The 20,104-nt window shown below is 34.9% G+C and overlaps 1 protein-coding gene across 4 annotated transcripts in view; it reads left to right on the top strand.

Moving 5' to 3' along the window:
• Nucleotides 1-20,104, top strand: part of HS2ST1 (heparan sulfate 2-O-sulfotransferase 1) — a 197,318-nt gene that overhangs the window by 107,366 nt on the left and 69,848 nt on the right. The window lies entirely within an intron of this gene.

The raw sequence follows: 20,104 nt of genomic DNA, 5'->3' as shown, positions 1-20,104 counted from the left end.
AATATATCATTGTGTATCTCTATGAACAGATTAACACTGAGGCATATGCTAGTATCTTGATATACCAGACTTTGAGTTCCTTGAGGACAAGAACTATGTCTTATTTATTACTCTCTCTTCAACAGGTAGCATAGTGCCTAGCTCATATTAGGTGTATGATAAGGATATATTGAATGGGATAAATGAATGTGTCTTAACATTCATGTCTCAGAAAATTTGATAAACACAATTCTAAATGTAAAATTGAAGATTATTCTAAGGTATCGTTTGTGTTACTATTTTTATTTAGAGCAGTGACTTTTGTTCTTATGCTTAGAACGTTACTGCATTTTCAGGTTTTGATTTAAATATATCTTTTGAGGTCATGCCACTGGGACATATCCATAGTAGAAAACAACTAACGAAGAGCCATTGGAGAAAGAGCTAACAGGACAAAGAGCAGAGTTGGCATTAGGAGGCATTATTTAAGTTCTGTTTCTCCAAAGGGCAAAAATAGGACTAATGGATGTAGAAGATACGGGGAGACAGATTTCAGCTTAATATAAGAGCATAGCAATAGTTATTAACAATTTAAAGAGCAGTGTCTTAAAGACTTTTGGTGACAGTTATGCAGAGATTGCTATCCTGATTAATGGAAGGAGGAAGCATGGTGAAATGGAAAGATAAGTAGTCATTTTTAAGAATCAGGGAGATCTGGCTGGGCGCAGTGGCTCACGCCTATAATCCCAGCACCTTGGGAGGCCGAGGCGGGCGGATCATGAGGTCAGGAGTTCAAGACCAGTCTGATAAACATGGTGAAATCCTGTCTCTACTAAAAATACAAAAATTAGCTGGTGTGGTGGCACACGCCTGTAATCCCAGCTAATCAGGAGGCTGAGGCAGGAGAATCTCTTGAACCTGGGAGGCGGAGGTTGCAGTGAGCTGAGATTGTGACATTGTACTCCAGCCTGGGTGACAGTGAGACTCCGTCTCAAAAAAAAAAAAAAAAAAAATCAGGCAGATTAGGTTTGAGTGCTGTGTCACTTAGGGACAATTGTGACCTTGAGCAAGAAACATAACCTTTTAAATTTCCTTAACTATGAAATGGGGATAATTAAATGTATCTCATGGGATTGCTATGAGGATTGAGAAAAAGTAAAGTACCCTACTTCATGTTATGTTAAGCCCTCAATAAATGGTGACAATTGCCATTGAAATAGGGATACTTTTTTAGGTAGAAGGTATATAGTATTTGGCTTTTTTTTTTTTTTTTTTGAGACGAAGTCTCGCTCTGTCGCCCAGGCTGGAGTGCAGTGGCCGGATCTCAGCTCCACTGCAAGCTCCGCCTCCCTGGTTTACGCCATTCTCCTGCCTCAGCCTCCCGAATAGCTGGGACTACAGGCGCCCGCCACCTCGCTCGGCTAGTTTTTTGTATTTTTTAGTAGAGACGGAGTTTCACCGGGTTAGCCAGGATGGTCTTGATCTTCTGACCTCGTGATCCGCCCGTCTCGGCCTCCCAAAGTGCTAGGATTACAGGCTTGAGCCACCGTGCCCGTCAGTATTTGGTTTCTAAGGTCCTTTTCAACCTGGTATTTCCTAAGTTTTATTTTACCTGTTTTAAGTAAGAAACATTTATACATCTGTGTTTCAATTGTATTATACCAAAAATATAATTTTGAATTGTGAGAAATTGTTTATTAAATGCCTGTATAATATACCAATCATGCTTAATGTATGAAGTTTTAATTATTAAAAGATGATTTGCATTTAATTATCTAAGGTCAGCTACCACCATAGAACAGCCATGGTTCCTTCAGTAAAACAGAAATTCACTATGCATTTCAATGAGGGACTATAACATAGAGAATTGGTTACATAGGTGTCAGAGGACTGAATGAGCAAAAATGAGAGCTCTGAGGTAACTGAGTGATAATAACTGCTGACAGCAGCTAACACTTCTGGAACTGGAGAAGTAAAGAGGAGCAGGGGACCCGCAGACTGGGACTCAAAGACCTGAGGAGATGGTGCTGCCTGGTGGCTGTTGCTACCTGTAAATAATTAGAATGAAACTTGAACCTGGAACCCAACAGTTGTTGCCAAGGGCAAAGCATTTTTGCTTATAGGACACCGACAGGAATCTCAGGTAAACAGGGAACACATTTGTCATGCTTTCTAGTCTCCCTCTAGTGTTCCTTATTGGCAGAACCTAGCAGGAAGCCAGATGGCAAATGGGAAATGTAGTTTTCAGATCCTCAGACCTGGGATCACAAAGCAGAGTATGAAACGGTAAATTTGGAATTAAGACACAATAGCATCACAAATGCACAGAAACATCTGTGTAGAATATCTCTTGTATTTTAACACCAAATTTGTGTATTTTTCATATAGAAAATTTGCATTTTAAAATCTGTTTTTGTCTAGAAGGAATTTGCCTGTACATATACTTTCCATCAATAATTTAAGATGTGTTCTTTTCAGAAAGGATGACTGAGTTCACTAAGAATTCCACATAATTTGGTTTTCTCCCCACAACCCCCAACTCTTGCTGAAAATTTGATATAAACCTTCATGAGTCTCTGGGAAACTTTTTCCTTCTTTATTGTATGTGATTCTTACAGGAATTAAGATTTGCAGAATGTAACATGAACTAAAAATTAAATTTGAAATATTGGCAGTCATACGTTTATTGTTACTGAGTAAAATTGCTAGTGTGGCTTCAGTTTCTTGCAGTTAAAGCAGGGTGGACTTGTAGAGATAAGGCTATTTCTATGATTTAAAAGATACTGTGTTAAAAAAAGATATGTTCTTATTCTCCTTTGCTAAAGTGAGCCAATAGATTGCACCTGTATTTTTGATTAAAAATAGTTGGGTATTTTTGCAAATTATTTTTTTAAAAGATACTGGTATTCACAGCAAATGTGCAGATATAACTAAGACATCCCCACAGCTCTGTTACAACTAGATATGTTCATTCGATTTCTGGTAGTTACACAGTTCCCACTGAAGTCACCAGTGTTTATTGTCCCCTGCCTTCACTGAGATACGTTCATGGGTTCTAATGAGAAATATTTGTAATTGTTCTAAGAGCATGCTTTAGCATGCAACCTTGGTAAAAATATGGTAGGATCATACTTTTAAAACATCTTTTCTTTTGCCTGAGTGCAGGCATTAGGTGAATTATATCACACACAGCACTGTAGTGATTTGCAGAAGTTAAATAAATGTTCATAAGTAATCTTAATACCTTTAAAATATTTTAGGAGGTAAGGTTTTACATTATTAAAATATTCTGAGCATTTTATAAAATTATTCAACATTTATACTTTGGTTATAGTTTTTGTTAAATAGGAAATATCTAATTATATAAAAAACAGAGGATATATTGGCAAAGTTTCTTTATAGCAGTTCTTTTTGATGTTTCCTTTAATCTCATTAGTTACAAGGTTTAAATTCTATGCCCTAACTTCAGTGGCATTTCACAGGTAGAGTTTTTGCTGCTATTTTCCAACTTTAGTGAAGCCTATACTATAGCCTATGGATGAATGGCAACATAAAACTAGGGTCTTCAATTACCAGCTTAAAAAAAGAAGATGTTAAATATAAATATCAGAAAACTTGATTATAAGCACTATTGATAGGAAGAAAAAAAACTTGATTAAAATATCCTGAATATTAAGGGGACCCATTCATTAAGATATTGATTTTAATAGTGAAATTTAAAGTCAACTTGTTTTTCTAATTTATGTTAATCATAATGAACCCTCCATAACAATGTAATACATGTTGGTAATAGTCTGAAGCAGACTGATATATGTATAGAAACAATTTCTTCATATTTTTAACTACCTGTAAATGTGAGTAAGTTAACAGTAGTTGAGAGTAGTACAGATTTTTGGTTTTTAAATACCATTAGATTAGCAGTGTCACTTTTTAAGCACTGTGCAGCTTCCTGTGTTATTCCCTTCTTTATCCAACTGTTAACTTTTTCTTGTGAGAGGCTTCCACACTCTATTTGGTATCCCCTTTTTATCAAATAAGGATAATTGCATAATGAAACTACTGTGATTTCATGCCCTTATTCACTGTCTTTGAGTTTCATAAGATAAGCACTATAATTAAAGTCATTTTGCCAACAATTAGTGGGAAGGAAGCATACAGTGGACAACATGTTTTAAAATCATAGAAAGGAGGAATGCCTGATTTTAGAAATCTGAATGAGAACTCATAGCATGTAGAGCTCAAATTATTCTTCCTCAACTAGCAGCAGATCAAAATAGGTGGTGATATAGTTAGAAAAAGCATATTTAACATTATCACATAATTTTATACTGGGAAAATGAAAATTAAAAAGATGGTGTTTTGTAATACAGTCCACATGAGTAAGGTTTGATAACTGGTGGGGGTGAGTAGTTACAGATTCTCAACTGATAAGGGTGGCAATAAAAGACTTTTACATTTATCAGAATGGGACATAGATGTTTTTTCTTTTTTTGGGACAGGGTCTCACTCTGTCACCCAGACTGGAATGCAGTGGCACGATCTTGGCTTACTGCCAACCTCTGCCTCCTAGTTCAAGAGATTCTTGTGTCTCAGCCTCCCAAGTAGCTGGGACAACAGGAATGGGCCACCACACCTGGCTGATTTTTGTATTTTTTAATAGAGATGAGGTTTCACCATGTTGGCCAGGCTGGTCTTGAGCTCCTGACCTCAAGTGATCTGCCCGCCTCGGCCTCCCAAAGTGCTGGGATTACAGGCATGAACCACCATGCCTGGCTGGGACATAGATTTTTAAAATGTTAAGGAATGCTGCCTTAGATTGTATCTGGATATCTTCTGGTATTGTTGCCTCCTTTCCTTGTCTCCCAGGTCTGTCATAAGATTTATTTTAAAGGTTAAACCAAGTTCTAGCCTAACAATAGAGGGTAACTAAGTAGACAATTTCACATACACTACTAGACAAGTGATTTTCATGTCAGGAGAACTCCAAATTGAGACTTCCATCTGAGGTACATCTGGGCCACAATTTCTAAACTGTGTGCCAAGAAACTCAAATCCTCAAAAAGGTGACTCAAGGCCAACTCAGAGCCAGGGGAGAAGCTTGCTGGTCTTCCAATTACCCTTCAAATAATTTTTGTTTTTTACTTAGGTTTCAAAAGACTAGGAGAAGAAAATGGTTTTACTGTCTTAAAAAAATAAATTGGGTACCCATTGAAGAGTATCCCAACAAATAGCACCATTTTCTTTCTTGTGGCTGGCATAGCCAGTTGAGGACATTCTGTTTTTTTAAAGAGCTTTTCTCACCGTCTTTCCACATGAGACTGATAACATTGTTTCATTTACCACACTGTGAATAAACTGTAGAAAATTAGAAAGTCGGATTAAAACCTTATTTTGGATATTTTAACAGTGGGTATATACCATATGTTGGATACATGTATACATACATGTTTTTGCAAACTCTAAATTTTGGGAGAATAGCAACATATTCCTAAAGGAATTTCTAAAGAGCAGGTACTGGATAGTTGAAAAGAATTATAGGAAATGACTAGTGTAAAACCAGAAAAGCTGATATTTTTGAAACTTACTGCCACTGTTCTGTTATTATATTTGTACTAAAAATAAGTTTATTCTAAAAAGTATAGTTTCTGATTTTCGTTTTGTTTTTAATCTCTACTGAAATCAGAGCCTACTTTATACAAAGGTAGTGAAACAAAATTTGCCCTAGTGTTCTATTCCTGGTTGAAATAACCAGATGTACTTAGTTTAGACATGAGGAACAAACTTTCCCAAGTGTTATCTTTTTATCTTAATATTTTAATAATTAGTTATATAAATATTAGCAAATCAAATCCAGCAGTATTTTAAAATAATAAATCTGGACCAAGTAGCATTTATCCCTGGAATGCAGGGATGGTTTAGTGTTAGGAATTATACGTAATATAATTTAGTAGATTAACAGACTAAAGAAAATATTATGTGAGTCATAAACCATGTATGGGCACTTCTGCCACATAGCTGCAATGTTTTAACAGTCAAAAATAACCACCTTCTTTTAATAGTGTCATGTGGATTATTGTTTTTTTGCATTAGAATTTCTGCAGATGGTTTCTATTACTATTGTACTGTTATTCTAAACATTTGTTTGATTTTAAGTCCTTATATCTTTTCTTAATGTCATTCAGTAGGGCGTCAAGAGTAATTCTGAAAAACATGGTCCCAGAAATCTGTAACTTTGGGTGAAAAGTTACTTATGGCAAACTGTAGTGAAGAAAACCAAGCAAATTGATGTTGAATGAGAGATAAAATTGTACAAAATATTAGTGATAAAGCTGAGAAAAGGCAACAGTAAAACAAAAATGTAGCAGCGATTATAGATTTATGTGCTCTCACACCATGTCATACAGTTTCTTTCTTCTTCCTATGTGAAAATTAATACTCAATACTGAGTTTTGACTTATGTGAAATCTACAGGAATAAATACTTTTCATAAATGAACAAAAAGAAGAAGTACCTAATTCAGCTAGAGCAGGTCAGGAAGATGATGGTAGGGAAAATGACTAGAAAAATTTATACAGATGAGGAAGCCAAAGCTTCAGAAGGTGAATAAACATATTCAAGGACACTTACAAATGAATAAAGTCGAAGTTTAAGTGTGTTGGTCTTAGGAGTAGAATTGAGTATGACTCTATAGTATGCTCACTACTTATTTTGGTTGCTTGCCCAGAAGAAAGATATTTTAGTAAAAATGAAAACAAATTTGTATACAGTTTTCATTTCAGATGCAGAAGAAGCAAAACATGCTAGCACTTACAAATATTAATTTCAACTTGCTCTCATCTATGTTTTTGCCAGTTTGTAGGACTTGCTAAAAAAATTACACAGCCCTGGGGTCCTTAGTTAACCAACACATTCTTGTTACTGACCAGGATGTGCTGGTTGACAAGTTTTATCATGTGCATTAAATTAGGAAAAAAATATATAAAAGTTCATTTGGCTTTTATGTGCACAGAATCTTTTCAAATTGTAAAAATAAAATTACCTCTCCACTGGAGGATATCTTGGGCCAGGAGTTCAAGGGCAGCCTGGGCAACGTAGGAGACCCTATCTCTACAAAAAATGTAAAAATTAGTCGGATGTGGTGGTATGTGCCTGTAGTCCTAGATACTTGGGAGGCTGAAGCAGGAGGATCGCTTGAGCCCAAGAGTTCAAGGTTACCGTGATGATCCTGCCTCTGCACTCCAACCTGGGTGACAGAGTGAGACCCTGTCTCATTCGTTCATACACACACACATGCATGCGCATACACACACACACGTGTCTTTCCACTTGACATAAAAATAATGAAGTTAATTCAGTATTTTGAAGAAATTTGAGTATTTGACTTAGTAATATTTCTTTTTGGATTTTTTCTAAGTAACAAATTTATTTGTATATTGAGATCTGATTAATCCTTCAATTAATCTAAGTTTAGCCATGTAATGCTTTCTTTCTACTTTGTCTCTTATTCCAACAATAAGAAAGAAAAAATTTCACAGACAAATATTTCTGTTCTTCCAGTGTCCTGACTACAGAGTGGGACTGTAAGAATTTTAGCTAATCTTATGTATGGGGTATAATGTAAAGCAAAACTATACTGAGAGTCAGTTGTTTTATTCTCAGGTTCTATAAACTGAGACTAAGTTGTTTGGTTCTTTAAGAATCAGTATTGTATTGTGTTTCGTTTTGAGATGGAGTCTTTCTCTGTCACCCACGCTGGAGTACAGTGGCCTGATCTTGGCTCACTGAAGCCTTGATCTCCTGGGGTTAAGCAATCCTCTCACCTCAGCTTCCTGAGTAACTGGGACCATAGACTCATGCCCCCCAACCCAGCTAATTTTTGTATTTTTTTTGTGGTGACAGGGTTTTGCCATGTTGCCCAGGTTGGTCTTGAGCTCCTGGCCTCAAGCGATCTACCCGCCTCAGCCTCCCAAAGTGCTGGGATTTCAGGCATGTGCCACGGCATCTGGCTAAGTCTCAGTGTTCTTATCTCCAAAATGGGATAGGCCTATATCTGTGGAAATACTGCTGCCCTAGCCCTATTCCAGATCAACTAAATCAGAGTCTCTAGAGACAAAACTCAGATATACATGTTTTCTAAAGTTTTCTGGGTGATTCTCATGTTGGGAGTCATCGTTGAGAACCACTGAACTAGATTATTCATAAGACTCATTCTACTCAGAGTGTGGTCCACAGACTGGCTGCCCATATACCAACAGTTTATTGCCAGTCCTCAAGTACACGTGCAGCTAACTTGTGCCAAGATGTAAATCAGCTAAAGCACTAGTGTACTATTTAGTTTGGTTGGCATTCTTATTTTGGTAGCAAGACTATTGATTAAGGAAATAGTAAATTTAATTTACACTTTGGTACAAGCTCCTTATTTGGTTTCAGACCAGCAGTTGGAGTAGCACTTCTCTGAGTTCTTTCCTAGTTCTTAAATTCTGTGACTGAATATGTAATATATGGTTGTTTAAAACTTGCTGATCTAGAGTGTTGTTGCAATACTACTGAACATTATAATAAACAGAAGATTTTATTTAGATAATGGAAATGGAAGAATTTGGAAAGTTAAAAATGTTGGTCACAATTTTTTAAAGAAAAAATGAAATGTTTAGGTCTCAGTTTTCTAAAATGGAAAAATGGAAAAATGTTCCATTCTATCACCATATTATGACTGTAATATTTTATGGCATAATTTACTGGTTTAGTGTGCCATTCTTTCTTCATTGTGGCGAGAGATAATTGAATTACACATGGCTAATTATTAAAAATGATTGCAAAGCAGTTTTAAAATGTAAAAAATTCCATGTGATATTTAATAGGACTTCAATAGTGGTAACTGAAGAAAATTAAGAAAATAATTGCTCATTTAGTTAATCTGTAAACACTATTCTGCAAATAATTCATATGGAATGGATTGTTTATGAGTAGACTGATAATACCAGGCTCACGAGAAAGTTTTGACTATTATAGAAAAACATTTAAAATTTATGGTATGATGTGAAACTTTTGTTTTTTTTATTTTTGAGACGGAGTCTCACTCTGTCGCCCAGGCTGGAGTGCAGTGGCGCAATCTCCGCTCACTGCAAGCTCTGCTGCCTCCCAAGTTCACGCCATTCTTCTGCCTTAGCCTCCTGAGTGGCTGGGACTACAGGTGCCCGCCACCACACCTGGCTAATTATTTTGTATTTTTAGTAGAGACAGGGTTTCACCCTGTTAGCTAGGATGGTCTCGATCTCCTGACCTCGTGATCCACCCTCCTCGGACTCCCAAAGTGCTGGGATTACAGGCATGAGTCACCGCTCCTGGCCGATGTGAAACTTTTAACTTGTAAACTTACTTATATTTGAAGATAGTTGTATTAAAAACAGTATTGGGTGAGAATTAATCTGTTTTGGATATGTGTTGTGTCAGGTCTCTTTCTCAAACTTGTATAACTTTATTTGTTAAAGGATGAAAAAGAGACCTGAATATTAAAGTGTTAATTTAATACAAAGTTCATTCTGAGCCCCAACTATCAAAATAAATTTAAGGTCAATCTTGATTTCTCTCAATATGTTTGAAACTCCCTTTTTTATTATTATGATTTCATTTATAGAATATTATAGGAAATTATTTGCTTTAAAAAGTACCTCAGGACAAGTATTCACAGATTGTTCCAGATCGGCAGTGATAGCTCTTTACTATCAGAGATTAATTTCCAGTGTAATCAGGATTCTCCTTATTCATAGTCCTGCATTACCTACCTTGAGTTCTTGTTTTTAGTAAAAATGCATTTTTCTTTTTTCAATTATTTGGACAGTGAAGGTAAGCCTAATAATAGATATTGTTGGCCTAAAAAAACTAGGAAATGTATATATGGAACCCCAGTATAATTAAAAGTTTTGAATAGGCTGTATGATGGGTTGACTCCCACAGATTTTCTGGGTGAACAACTGACTCAGTTTGACCATGTGTCATTACTGTCATTTGCAAAAAATAGTTTTTTTCCCTTTCATCTGACTCATTCTCAGTCTTTGGTTTTTCTTAATTCATTTAGTGTGTTGTAAACCCCATCTTCCAATCATGATGAGCCTCCAGATTAAAAAATAATAATGATAAATGCCATTGTGTAAATGTTTTAATAAATTGTAGAACCTGAGATTATATACATTTATGAATTGTTGTGGATGTTTTCAAAATATACATAAGTAGAATAGTAAAATAGATCCCTACATATTTATAATCAGGCTACAGAAATTACTGACTCATGTCTAATCTTTTTTCATCTGTACCTTTCCCCACTGCAGTATATTTTAGACATGATTCCATTGATTCATAAATATTCCTCAAGTGAATTATTCAAACATAGTTGGTGAACTAGAATGGATGAGCTCCAAGAACCCCATTGGGTGCTCAGAAGTAATAGGTAATGAGGAATCTTTGCTAGGAAGAAACACGGAATTTCTGTTAGAGTTCAAAGACCACGTCACATAATAACTACATTACTTAGATTCTGTGCAGTGTATGAAATGCCTTCACAGCAGCTCCACAGTAAGAACCTGAAATTATCTTCTTTCTCTAATTCTTCTATATTAAGTTTTTATTTAAAGTGATTTTTGTTCGTTTGTTTTTTAAACTGATTTTCACTCTTGTCACTCAGGCTGCAGTACAGTGGCAAGATCTCAGCTCACTGCAACCTCTGCCTCCTGGGTTCAAGCAATTCTCCTGCTTCAGCCTCCCAAGTAGCTGGATTACAGGCACCCGCCACCATGTCCAGCTAATTTTTGTATTTTTAGTAGAGACAGGGTTTCACCATGTTGGCCAGACTGGTCTCAAACTCCTGACCTCAGGTGATCCACCCACCTCGGCCTCCCAAAGTGCTGGGATTACAGGCGTGAGCCACTGCACCCGCCCTTAAAGTGGTAAATATTTTAGTTTGCATAATACTTTGACTTTTGATGACTTATAATTCCTTATAGTGAATAACAGTATACCACCACAGTGAGCAATGACGAGCTTAATGAGGGACAGGAATGGAAAAATTACAGTTTTACTGGTTTAGAAGTTCAGACACAGTAGCTAACATATTGTCTAATGAGTAATATTTTGCAAATATACAAGGATTATTAATTTTTTAATATAAAGATGTAGTAGTAGTTCTTTGGTAAGTCTAAAAAATAAGTAGACCATCTACCCTTTAATTTGTTTCAAAGTGTCAAAACAAAAATAGAATCAATGGTGAGAATGGCTTTCATGAAATACCAGTGAGGAAGGTCACAGTAAATTATTATTTCATGACAAACAAAAATGTAAATTCTTTTACGTTGCAAATATAATATTACAAGAGAATAGCAGATTTACAATATACACTTGGAGAATCATTCTAGAGCAGTTGAAGTCTCCCCAACACCTCACTTCAATTTTTTGTGATCTGTGGTCTCCAGAGTAACTATTATGAGTGGTTTTCCCAGATTCTGGAGGGGAGAAAATAAATTAACAATGGATTGATAACTTTATTGTTCAAACTATAGTAATTATTTTCACTGTAAGTTTTTAAATTATTCACTAAAATTACCCTTGTTTTGTAAATATGCAACCATTCAATGAATTACTTTTGAAAATGCAAATATTGTACTCGGGCTAGTAGAATGAGGCTCTAGGAAATCAGAATCACATTTTGAAAGAATCTTGAGGTCTCAAAGCCTTTCAAATTCTCTCAGTTGAGAAACTGTTACAGTGTTCAATATGTGTATGAAGCTTTCCCTTTTAAAAGACAATAAAAAATAAGTTTTGAATCAAAGAGTAATAAGTTTAGTAATCTTTATAAAATTAAAGAGCCAGATATGCCCATTGTTTTAAGCTAAATAATGGTTCCTTAAATATGTCCACATATTAATCCCCAGAACCTGTGAATATGTCACTTTATATGGCAAAAAGGACTTTGTAGGTGTGATTAAATTAAGGATCTTGAGATGGGGAGATTATCCTGGATTGTCTAGGTAGTCTCAATGTAATTTCAAGTGTCTTTATAAGAGGGAGGCAAGAGAATCAGAGTCCTAAAAAAGAAATGTAATGACAGAAGCAGAAGTCTTAGTCAGTGAGAGATAGATTTTAAGATGCTGTGCAGCTGGAGGATGGAGGCTCAGGCCATGAGCCAAGGAATGGAGGTGGCCCCCAGGAGCTAGAAAAGGATTCTAGGGAATAGATTTTCTCCTAGACCCTCCAGAAGGAACATAACCTAGCTGACACCTTGATTTTAGGACTTCTGACCTTTAGAACTCTTAAGATAATAAATTTGTTTTCCCATGAGCTAGTCATTTTGTGGTCATTTGTTACAGCAGCAGTAGGAACTAATTAACCTATGAACAATTTTTAACCTATTGGTATTATAAGCAGTACTTCTAATTATTCTTTTAAATATATCTTTTTTGAAAAACTTATTCTTCTTTAGGATTCAGACTTTTCATGTACTCAGGAAGAATAAATGAGTCCTGTTCTAAGTTACTTTTTTCTCTTGGAGATATCACATAGTTGAGTTCATGGCCTAGAAGATTTTCTGATGTTTGTACATACCCATGAGAGAATGTATTATCATAATAATTTAGTATGCAGCCTCTTGACTTGATTTTTCACGTATAGTGTAGATCATAATATTTATCAGTTTCTTATGCATCTACTATGTATCCAGCATTGATATAGACATCTTCTGTACATAATACATTCCACAATAACCTTGCAAGTTTGATATTATTTTTATTTTATAAGAAAGGATTCTAAGTGTGACCCATTAGTTTGAAATAAATTAGTTTTTGTTGTGTAAATCTTTACCTCCCAATACCGTTGTTTAACAATTACAACAGCTTGTTCAGGGAAGACGAAAGACTTTTTTTTTTTTTTCTTTTTTTAATTACTACTGTAAGTTCTGGGATACATGTACGGAACGTGCAGGTTTGTTACATAGGTATACATGTGCCACGGTGGTTTGCTGCATCCATCAACCCGTCATCTACAACAGGTGTTTCTCCTAATGCTATCCCTCCCCTAGTCTTCCACCCCCTGACAGGCCACTGTGTGTGATGTTTCCCTCCCTGTGTCCATGTGTTCTCATTATTCAACTTCCACTTATGAGTTCCTATGTTAGTTTGCTGAGAATGATGGTTTCCAGCTTCATCCATGTCCCTGCAAAGGACCTGAATTCATCCTGTTTTATGGCCACACCATGGTATGTATGTGCTACACTTTCTTTATCCAGTCTATCATTGATGGGCATTTGGGTTGGTTCCAAGTCTTTGCTGTTGTGAACAGTGCTGCAGTAAACATACGTGTACATGTGTCTTTATAGCAACATGATTTATAATCCATTGGTTATGTACCCAGTAATGGGATTGCTGGGTCAAATGGTATTTCTGGGTCTAGATCCTTACGGAATCACCACATTGGGAGACCAAAAGACTTTTAAGCACTGTTAATTTAATTGGGAAGATAAGAAATACTATTCACACTGAGATCTGAGATGGGCTTTGACAGATGATTTTGAAGATGGGCTTTGAAGATTTTTTGACAGCAACTGGAGGGAGGATATTCCAAGTGAAGTGAATACTGAGCAAAGACTCAAAGGTGAGAAAACATGGACTAGGTTATAGGGATGTAACAGTTTGGCTAGAATATTTGTGTAGGGAAAAAATAAAAGATAATGCTGGAGTGACGTGAAAAGTTGTTTAGATATTTCCAATTTTGAAGAATTTTATTTTTAATTCAGTTGATGTACTAATTGTAAAATTACCTTAACCAAACTGATACCAAGATGACAGTGTCAAGATTGCATGCTCTTTGAAGACAGTTCTAATTTGCTGAATGAATGAATGAATGCTGACCCACACATTTTCAAGGAAAACATTGGTATGTTCAATACATGTATTTTAAAACTGAGGGAAGTATGCCCTTTCTGAGAGATTGTCATCAACATGGATAAGTGAAAGGTTTTGATGCTTAAAAGAATAAGCTTCAAATATCTGGAACATTCACTTGTATATGTCACTTTATTTCCCAATAGTATTTGTTAAATTAAACCTTAGGTAATAAAATGCTAGGGTTCTTTTTCCTATTCTAATGAAGTGAATACTATAAATCAATTCATTTGTTTTGCTAATTTATCACATTCATGGGTGCTGACATTTTTTTAATCTGCTCCCAACTTTTGCTTTATTGTCATTGAAATGTGCTTTTCTTCTGGTGATGAAAGTGGTACATGAATGTTTAATATGTAATTCTATAATATTGTGAATTCTGCATAAAATATCTCCCTGTGATGTGAAACAGCCATTGAAGTTTGGTGAGTTTATGAGTTGGATAACTATTTTAATTACTCAGTGTGTCTTGCTGTTGAAAAGCACAAGTTAAAATGTTTTCATTTCATTTATTCTACATGGTTGTAGTTATAAAATTATATGGCCCAATAAATCTGTACAATAAATGGCCTTTTAATATATATTTTTTAATTTTTAGAAATTAAAAGATTACAGAAAAGTCCAAAGGTTAGTCTGTCAGAATTATCAAACATTAATATTTTTGCATATTTAGCTAGCCTTCTAAAATTATATCAATATGTCTTTAAAAATAGAATCTTTCAAATACAGTTGACATTTTTTTTTTTTACCACCATCTCCAATTCTGATCCTCTGTCTTATATAATGTATTATAAATTGGGTATGTATGTTCCTAGTACTTTTTTGGTATTTTTACTCATATTTGTGTAACCATACATTTTTAAATTTTTTATTTGCAGAGATGGTTATCATAGTGAATGTATTCTACAACTTGCATTTTTTCACTCAATAATTCTGATATCTAGCAATCTTGATACTTCCAGATCTAGTTCATTCCTTTAACTGTTATGTAGCATATATCTATAATATATCTCTTACAGATTTTAGATTGTTTGCAGTTATGAGCAGTTCATCTGTCAACATTTTTCTTCATATTTTCTTGTATACACAAGCAAATGTTTTTCTAGTAGGTGCCTAGAAGTAAAATTGCGTGGCATGTGACAGTGAAAATCTTTATATTGTTAATGATTAATATACTTTAACCAACAGTTTTTTAGTCATAAATGACTGTAAACTCTTTGTTAATATTACAGTTTTTAAAACTTGTCAAATTTTATTTAGTTAGGTCACAACCATCTGTTTGATCAAGGTGGATTTGGTCTGTTCTGTGACAATATGCTGTGTTCTTAACAATCAGCAGTTACCTCACAATCTTATAACTACTGAGGAAAGTAGTGAAATAAATGGATGGATGCACAGATGGGCAAAGTCTGTCACTACCACTGAAATAATTATTTTAAGTACATGACATATTTAACTGTGTCCATACATTTTATTTTGAGTTTGGGGATGCCATCCTAGAAACTGAATATACATGTAAATAATTAGACTGTTGAATATTATTCCAACAAGTACATTTAGGGTACTGTCATAAAACATTTTCAAAATTAAATGTCAAATGGAAATTCAAATTCAATAAAATTAAGGATTATAAAACTCTAAAGCTAAGCATGTTGTATGTAACAGAAGTTATTCTGGAAAGTCCTGCAAAAATTAGAATTTGCATCCATATTGTGAATTACTGTACTGCTTTAAACAAAACAAGGACTGTATTTATGTTTTGATGTAGAAAGATCTTGAAGATCTATTTAAGTTACATAAAGGCAAGACAAAGCAAAGTACATATTGTCCTAATATTTGTGTAAAAGTGAGGTATTTGCTTTAACTTATATATATGTGAAGTGATTTCTGAACCAAAAACTAATAATAGTGATTATATGTTGTGAAGGTTGGGAATTGAGCAGATAGATACAGAACCAGAGAGAAACTAAAAAAAAAAAAAAAAAAGGATTCTGACAGAGAAATTTTTTACATACCTTTTTAAAAATACCTTTTCACATTTGAAGCCTTGAGTATATTGCCTTTTTTAAAAAAAAAAAGTAATCTATAATTTTAATATAATTTCTATTGTATACAATTGAAAACTATTTTTAAATTTCCCATGTATACGGAAAATATAAATTAGTGAAAACAATCATGAGCCAAATGACAACTTTGGCTGAACCCTGTACTGATATGGAAGGTAATAATGATACGTGGGTTAGTAATAAAGCACCTCTCCTTTGGTAACTGTACGGTTCCAGTTTTCAAAATGGCAATTCATGACTTTCCACAGCCTCTTCCTGTGGTGGATTTCTGGCCAGTTGAAATACAGGGCTTGCTAAAACTTAAAATATCTTGGCAATTCTGGAAAGAGATAATCTAAACCACCAGTCTATGCTATCTCAGCAGTATTACCAAAACCAATTGTTCACTAAGAACTGGTAAGGGCGGGGTGTGGACCATAGGTATCTTTGCTATTTTGGACTGTTAGTTTGCTTCCTAGTGTGCCTCTGCTTATATTTTCTTCCTCTCGGTTTCATTGGGATCCTCAGCTATTGAATTCTGTCCTGGTGCATTCCAGCCTCACTGCAAAAGAATAGGAATGAGCATCTAACACATCCATCTCTGAATGCAGAAGAGGTTGAAGTATAATAACCTTATTCATTATTATTACTTTCTTAATGAATTTCTGGATGTTTATTATCTGTCCTTAAATATCCAGGACAGCTGTCATCCATTTATCCTTGTATCAGTTCAATAATCTATTCAGTGAATATCAGAGAGAACTGGGTGACATACTGATTTTACCACTTAATGGCTCTGTGGCACTGGCTATGGTTTTATCCTCACAGAGCTTCAGTTGCTTCATCTTTAAAGTTTGGCCAGTGGTAACTAATTAAAAGGTAGGTAGAAGATACCATATATAAACTTTCTAGACTAAGTGCCAAAGCATAGGAGTCACTCAAGAGATGGTAGCTGAAAAAGGAAGTTTCTTACAGTTGTTGACAGTGTATGGAGTGACAGTATTCAGTGCAAGTAGTGTCTGTATGTGTGTAGTCTAATTAGTGGCATTTTAAAATCCCGTTGTAGGCTTTAAAAAAATCTGGGGATTGAATTTTGTTCTTCTTACTATATTAGAAAAGAAGGTTAAGAAGGAACAAAAGTAGTTTCCTTTTAATAGATCCATTAATGGAAAGCAAGCAGATTTCTTTGGAATGAAAAATAATGGAAGGCATTCCAATGGAAGGCTTAAAAGGCATTTTTCTCCATAGAGGACAGTTTAGAGATTTTAAGAAATAAGAGTCTCACGTTTGGGGAAAGTTAGAAATAGTACCTCCTTATTCTGATATAATTGAGCAAGAATTGAGGACTGAATTTCCATCTGTCTCTCCCTCTCCCCCATCCCTGAACAGAGAGATTTTTGCCTTTCAAGGTCTCAACTTGAGGATTTTTGCTTGATATAAGACCTATATTCTTTCTCATTCCATTCCTGTGAGATTTTTAGAAGTATCCATTTTCCTTCTAATATGCCTATTCTGCCCATCTTTGAAGTACCTTTATCTCTAAATGATGTCTGTATTCACCAGTCTGAAGACTGTTCTGACTGGGTTTTGCAGGGGGCTTGTGGTGCATGGGGCATGGGGCATTTTCTTAGCCAAGGTGCTTTGCAGGCTAGGCATAACTTCTCCAGGTGAGGCAGGTACTAGAAGGAAGTGAGAAGAATTATGTTCTGTGGCCCTTTCAGAACCTCAAGAATACCCTGGTAGATCCAAGCCTTCTGCTCATAGAATATTAGCAGTAGTAGAGCATGATTTCTGTCATTAGGCACATAAGCAAGAGTTAAGTCAAAAGTCTGGAATATTAACCTTAAAAAGGAAGACTTCGTAGCACAGAGTATCTGTGTATCTCAGGGGGGAAAAAAGCCAGTAGGCATGTTCTGTGACACCTCAAAAAACTGTAAAAGGTAGAGAGTAGTATAATTTCTCAAAAAGTATATATAAATTAAAAAAAGAAGCAGTAAATTGAATTTTAAAAATTAAATGTAAAATATTATGAACCTTCCCCCGCCCTTAACACAATTTTAAGTGTATAGGACATTATTGTTAACACAGCATTAAGCACAATGTTGTACAGCAGACCTCTAGAACTTTATCTTGCATAACTCACACTTTATACACATTAACAGCAACTGCTTCCCCACCTCGGTTCCTGGCAACCATCATTCTACTTTCTGCATCTATGAGTTTGACTACTTTAGACACTTCATCAATGGAGGCATGCAGTATTTGTCCTGTGACTGGCTTATTTCACTTAGCATGATTTCTCAAGGTTCATCTGTGTTGTTGCATACGATGGGATTTCATTCTTTTAAAAGGCTGAATAATAATTTACTGTGTTATCACACAGTAAATCCATTTTATCCACTCATCTGTTGGTGGACAGTGAAGTTTCTACATATTGGCTGTTGTGTACAATGCTTCAGTGTACATATGGGAGTGCTACTGTCTCTTCAAGATTCTGACTTCAGTTCTTTTAAAAAATTCAACACAGAACTACCCTATCCCAGAAGTGGGATTGGTAGATCATATGTTAGTTCTGTGTTTAACTTTTTTAAAAAAGCATTTACCTTATTATTGTTTGGATATGCATTTCCCTGATGATTAGTGATGTCCAGCATCTTCCTATACCTGTTAGTCGTTAATTGAAGTCCTTTGTCCATTTGTAAATTTGAGATATTTGAAGTTTTTTGCTATTGAGTTATAGGAGTTTCTTATATGTTACAGCTATTAATCCCTTATCAGATATGTGGTTAGCAAATATTTTCTCCCATCTTGTAGGTTGCCATTTCATTGTTTCCTTTGCTATGCAGAAACTTTTTAGTTTGATACAGTCATGCTCCTTGTTTGTTTTTTCTTCTTTTGCCTGTGCTTTTGATGTCGTAGCCAACAAATCATTGCCAAGACCCATGTAATAAAAATTTGCCACTATGTTCTAGGAATTTTACAGTTCTAGGTCCTTTGTTTCAGTCCTTAGTCCATTTTTAGTTGATATTACTTTTTAAGGAAGCCATTATTTTAAAAATGAAAAACCCATCTCCTTTCTTATATATACCTCCTCTTGATATTTTTGGATAGATATACCTTCACTGTGCTAATTATAGAGAAGAAGTACTCTTTTGCAATGCCTGCCAGGCATAACTAAACATAAAGACCCTTTTCTTTCAGAACAAATTGACTTCCTGATGAAAAGATCCTATATTATTTAGTGTTTCCAGAATATCAAGATGATAAAATATCATTGGAAATTACACATTTCCACAGTCATCATTGGATAGATTATAATTGGCAATATTCTGTAATTCTGTATATCTGGGAATATGTTAACTGAAATACTTTGTAAAAAGTATATGATTCATAGGAATTTACTTTTCTGACTTCTTGTTTACAAGCTTTACACCACATGAAAAAGTTAAATGACTACATGCTTCCTAAACGCATGTCTGAAACCTTGCCCTCTCTAATCATGGTGGCCGTTTAAAGTGAAGCTAAAGAGGAGCCATGCTATTATTCTTCCTTTCCCCCAGCCCTTCCAAGATTAGATTTTCTCAGAGAAATAACAGACACATCTGGTATAGGGGACCCTTATAACAAATCTTTCTATATAGAGAACAGTTTTATTAATTGTGCCTTCTAATTCAAAATATACTACAAAGTTAAATAAGTGTGATTAGAAAGACTCTTTGTGATAATTCTAAGTATTGTTTGGTTGGGAGATGGGCTGATGGAAAGGGGAAATAATCTAGATGTATTTCATCAGAATTAGTCCTACATTGATGATTCTCGGTAAAAAATAATAAATTATGTAAGTTTAAGAACTATTAAACTTTTAAGATTAACAGCGTAGAATACAGGGTCATTTTGTAGGTGACTCTAAATTAAGCCTTTAGATTGAATCATTTTATGAGACCAAATAATCAGTTTAAAGTACCTTATGCTTTACCTGATTTAACAATTGATTAACAAAACATTTCATTCTAAATTTATTGTAAAGCAAGACAGTAATTGGATTTTTTATCCCCAAGAATCAGTTGATGGGGGTATCTTGTTTACTATAGTCATGTAGTCAGAAGTGAAAAGTAACTGAAGACTTGATTGTTACAGTCCTGTCTTATATTC

This window comes from Macaca fascicularis, chromosome 1 (assembly GCF_037993035.2).
Source record: "Macaca fascicularis isolate 582-1 chromosome 1, T2T-MFA8v1.1".
Taxonomy (NCBI): Eukaryota; Metazoa; Chordata; class Mammalia; order Primates; family Cercopithecidae; genus Macaca; species Macaca fascicularis.
This window is presented reverse-complemented; position numbering and strand designations above follow the sequence as displayed.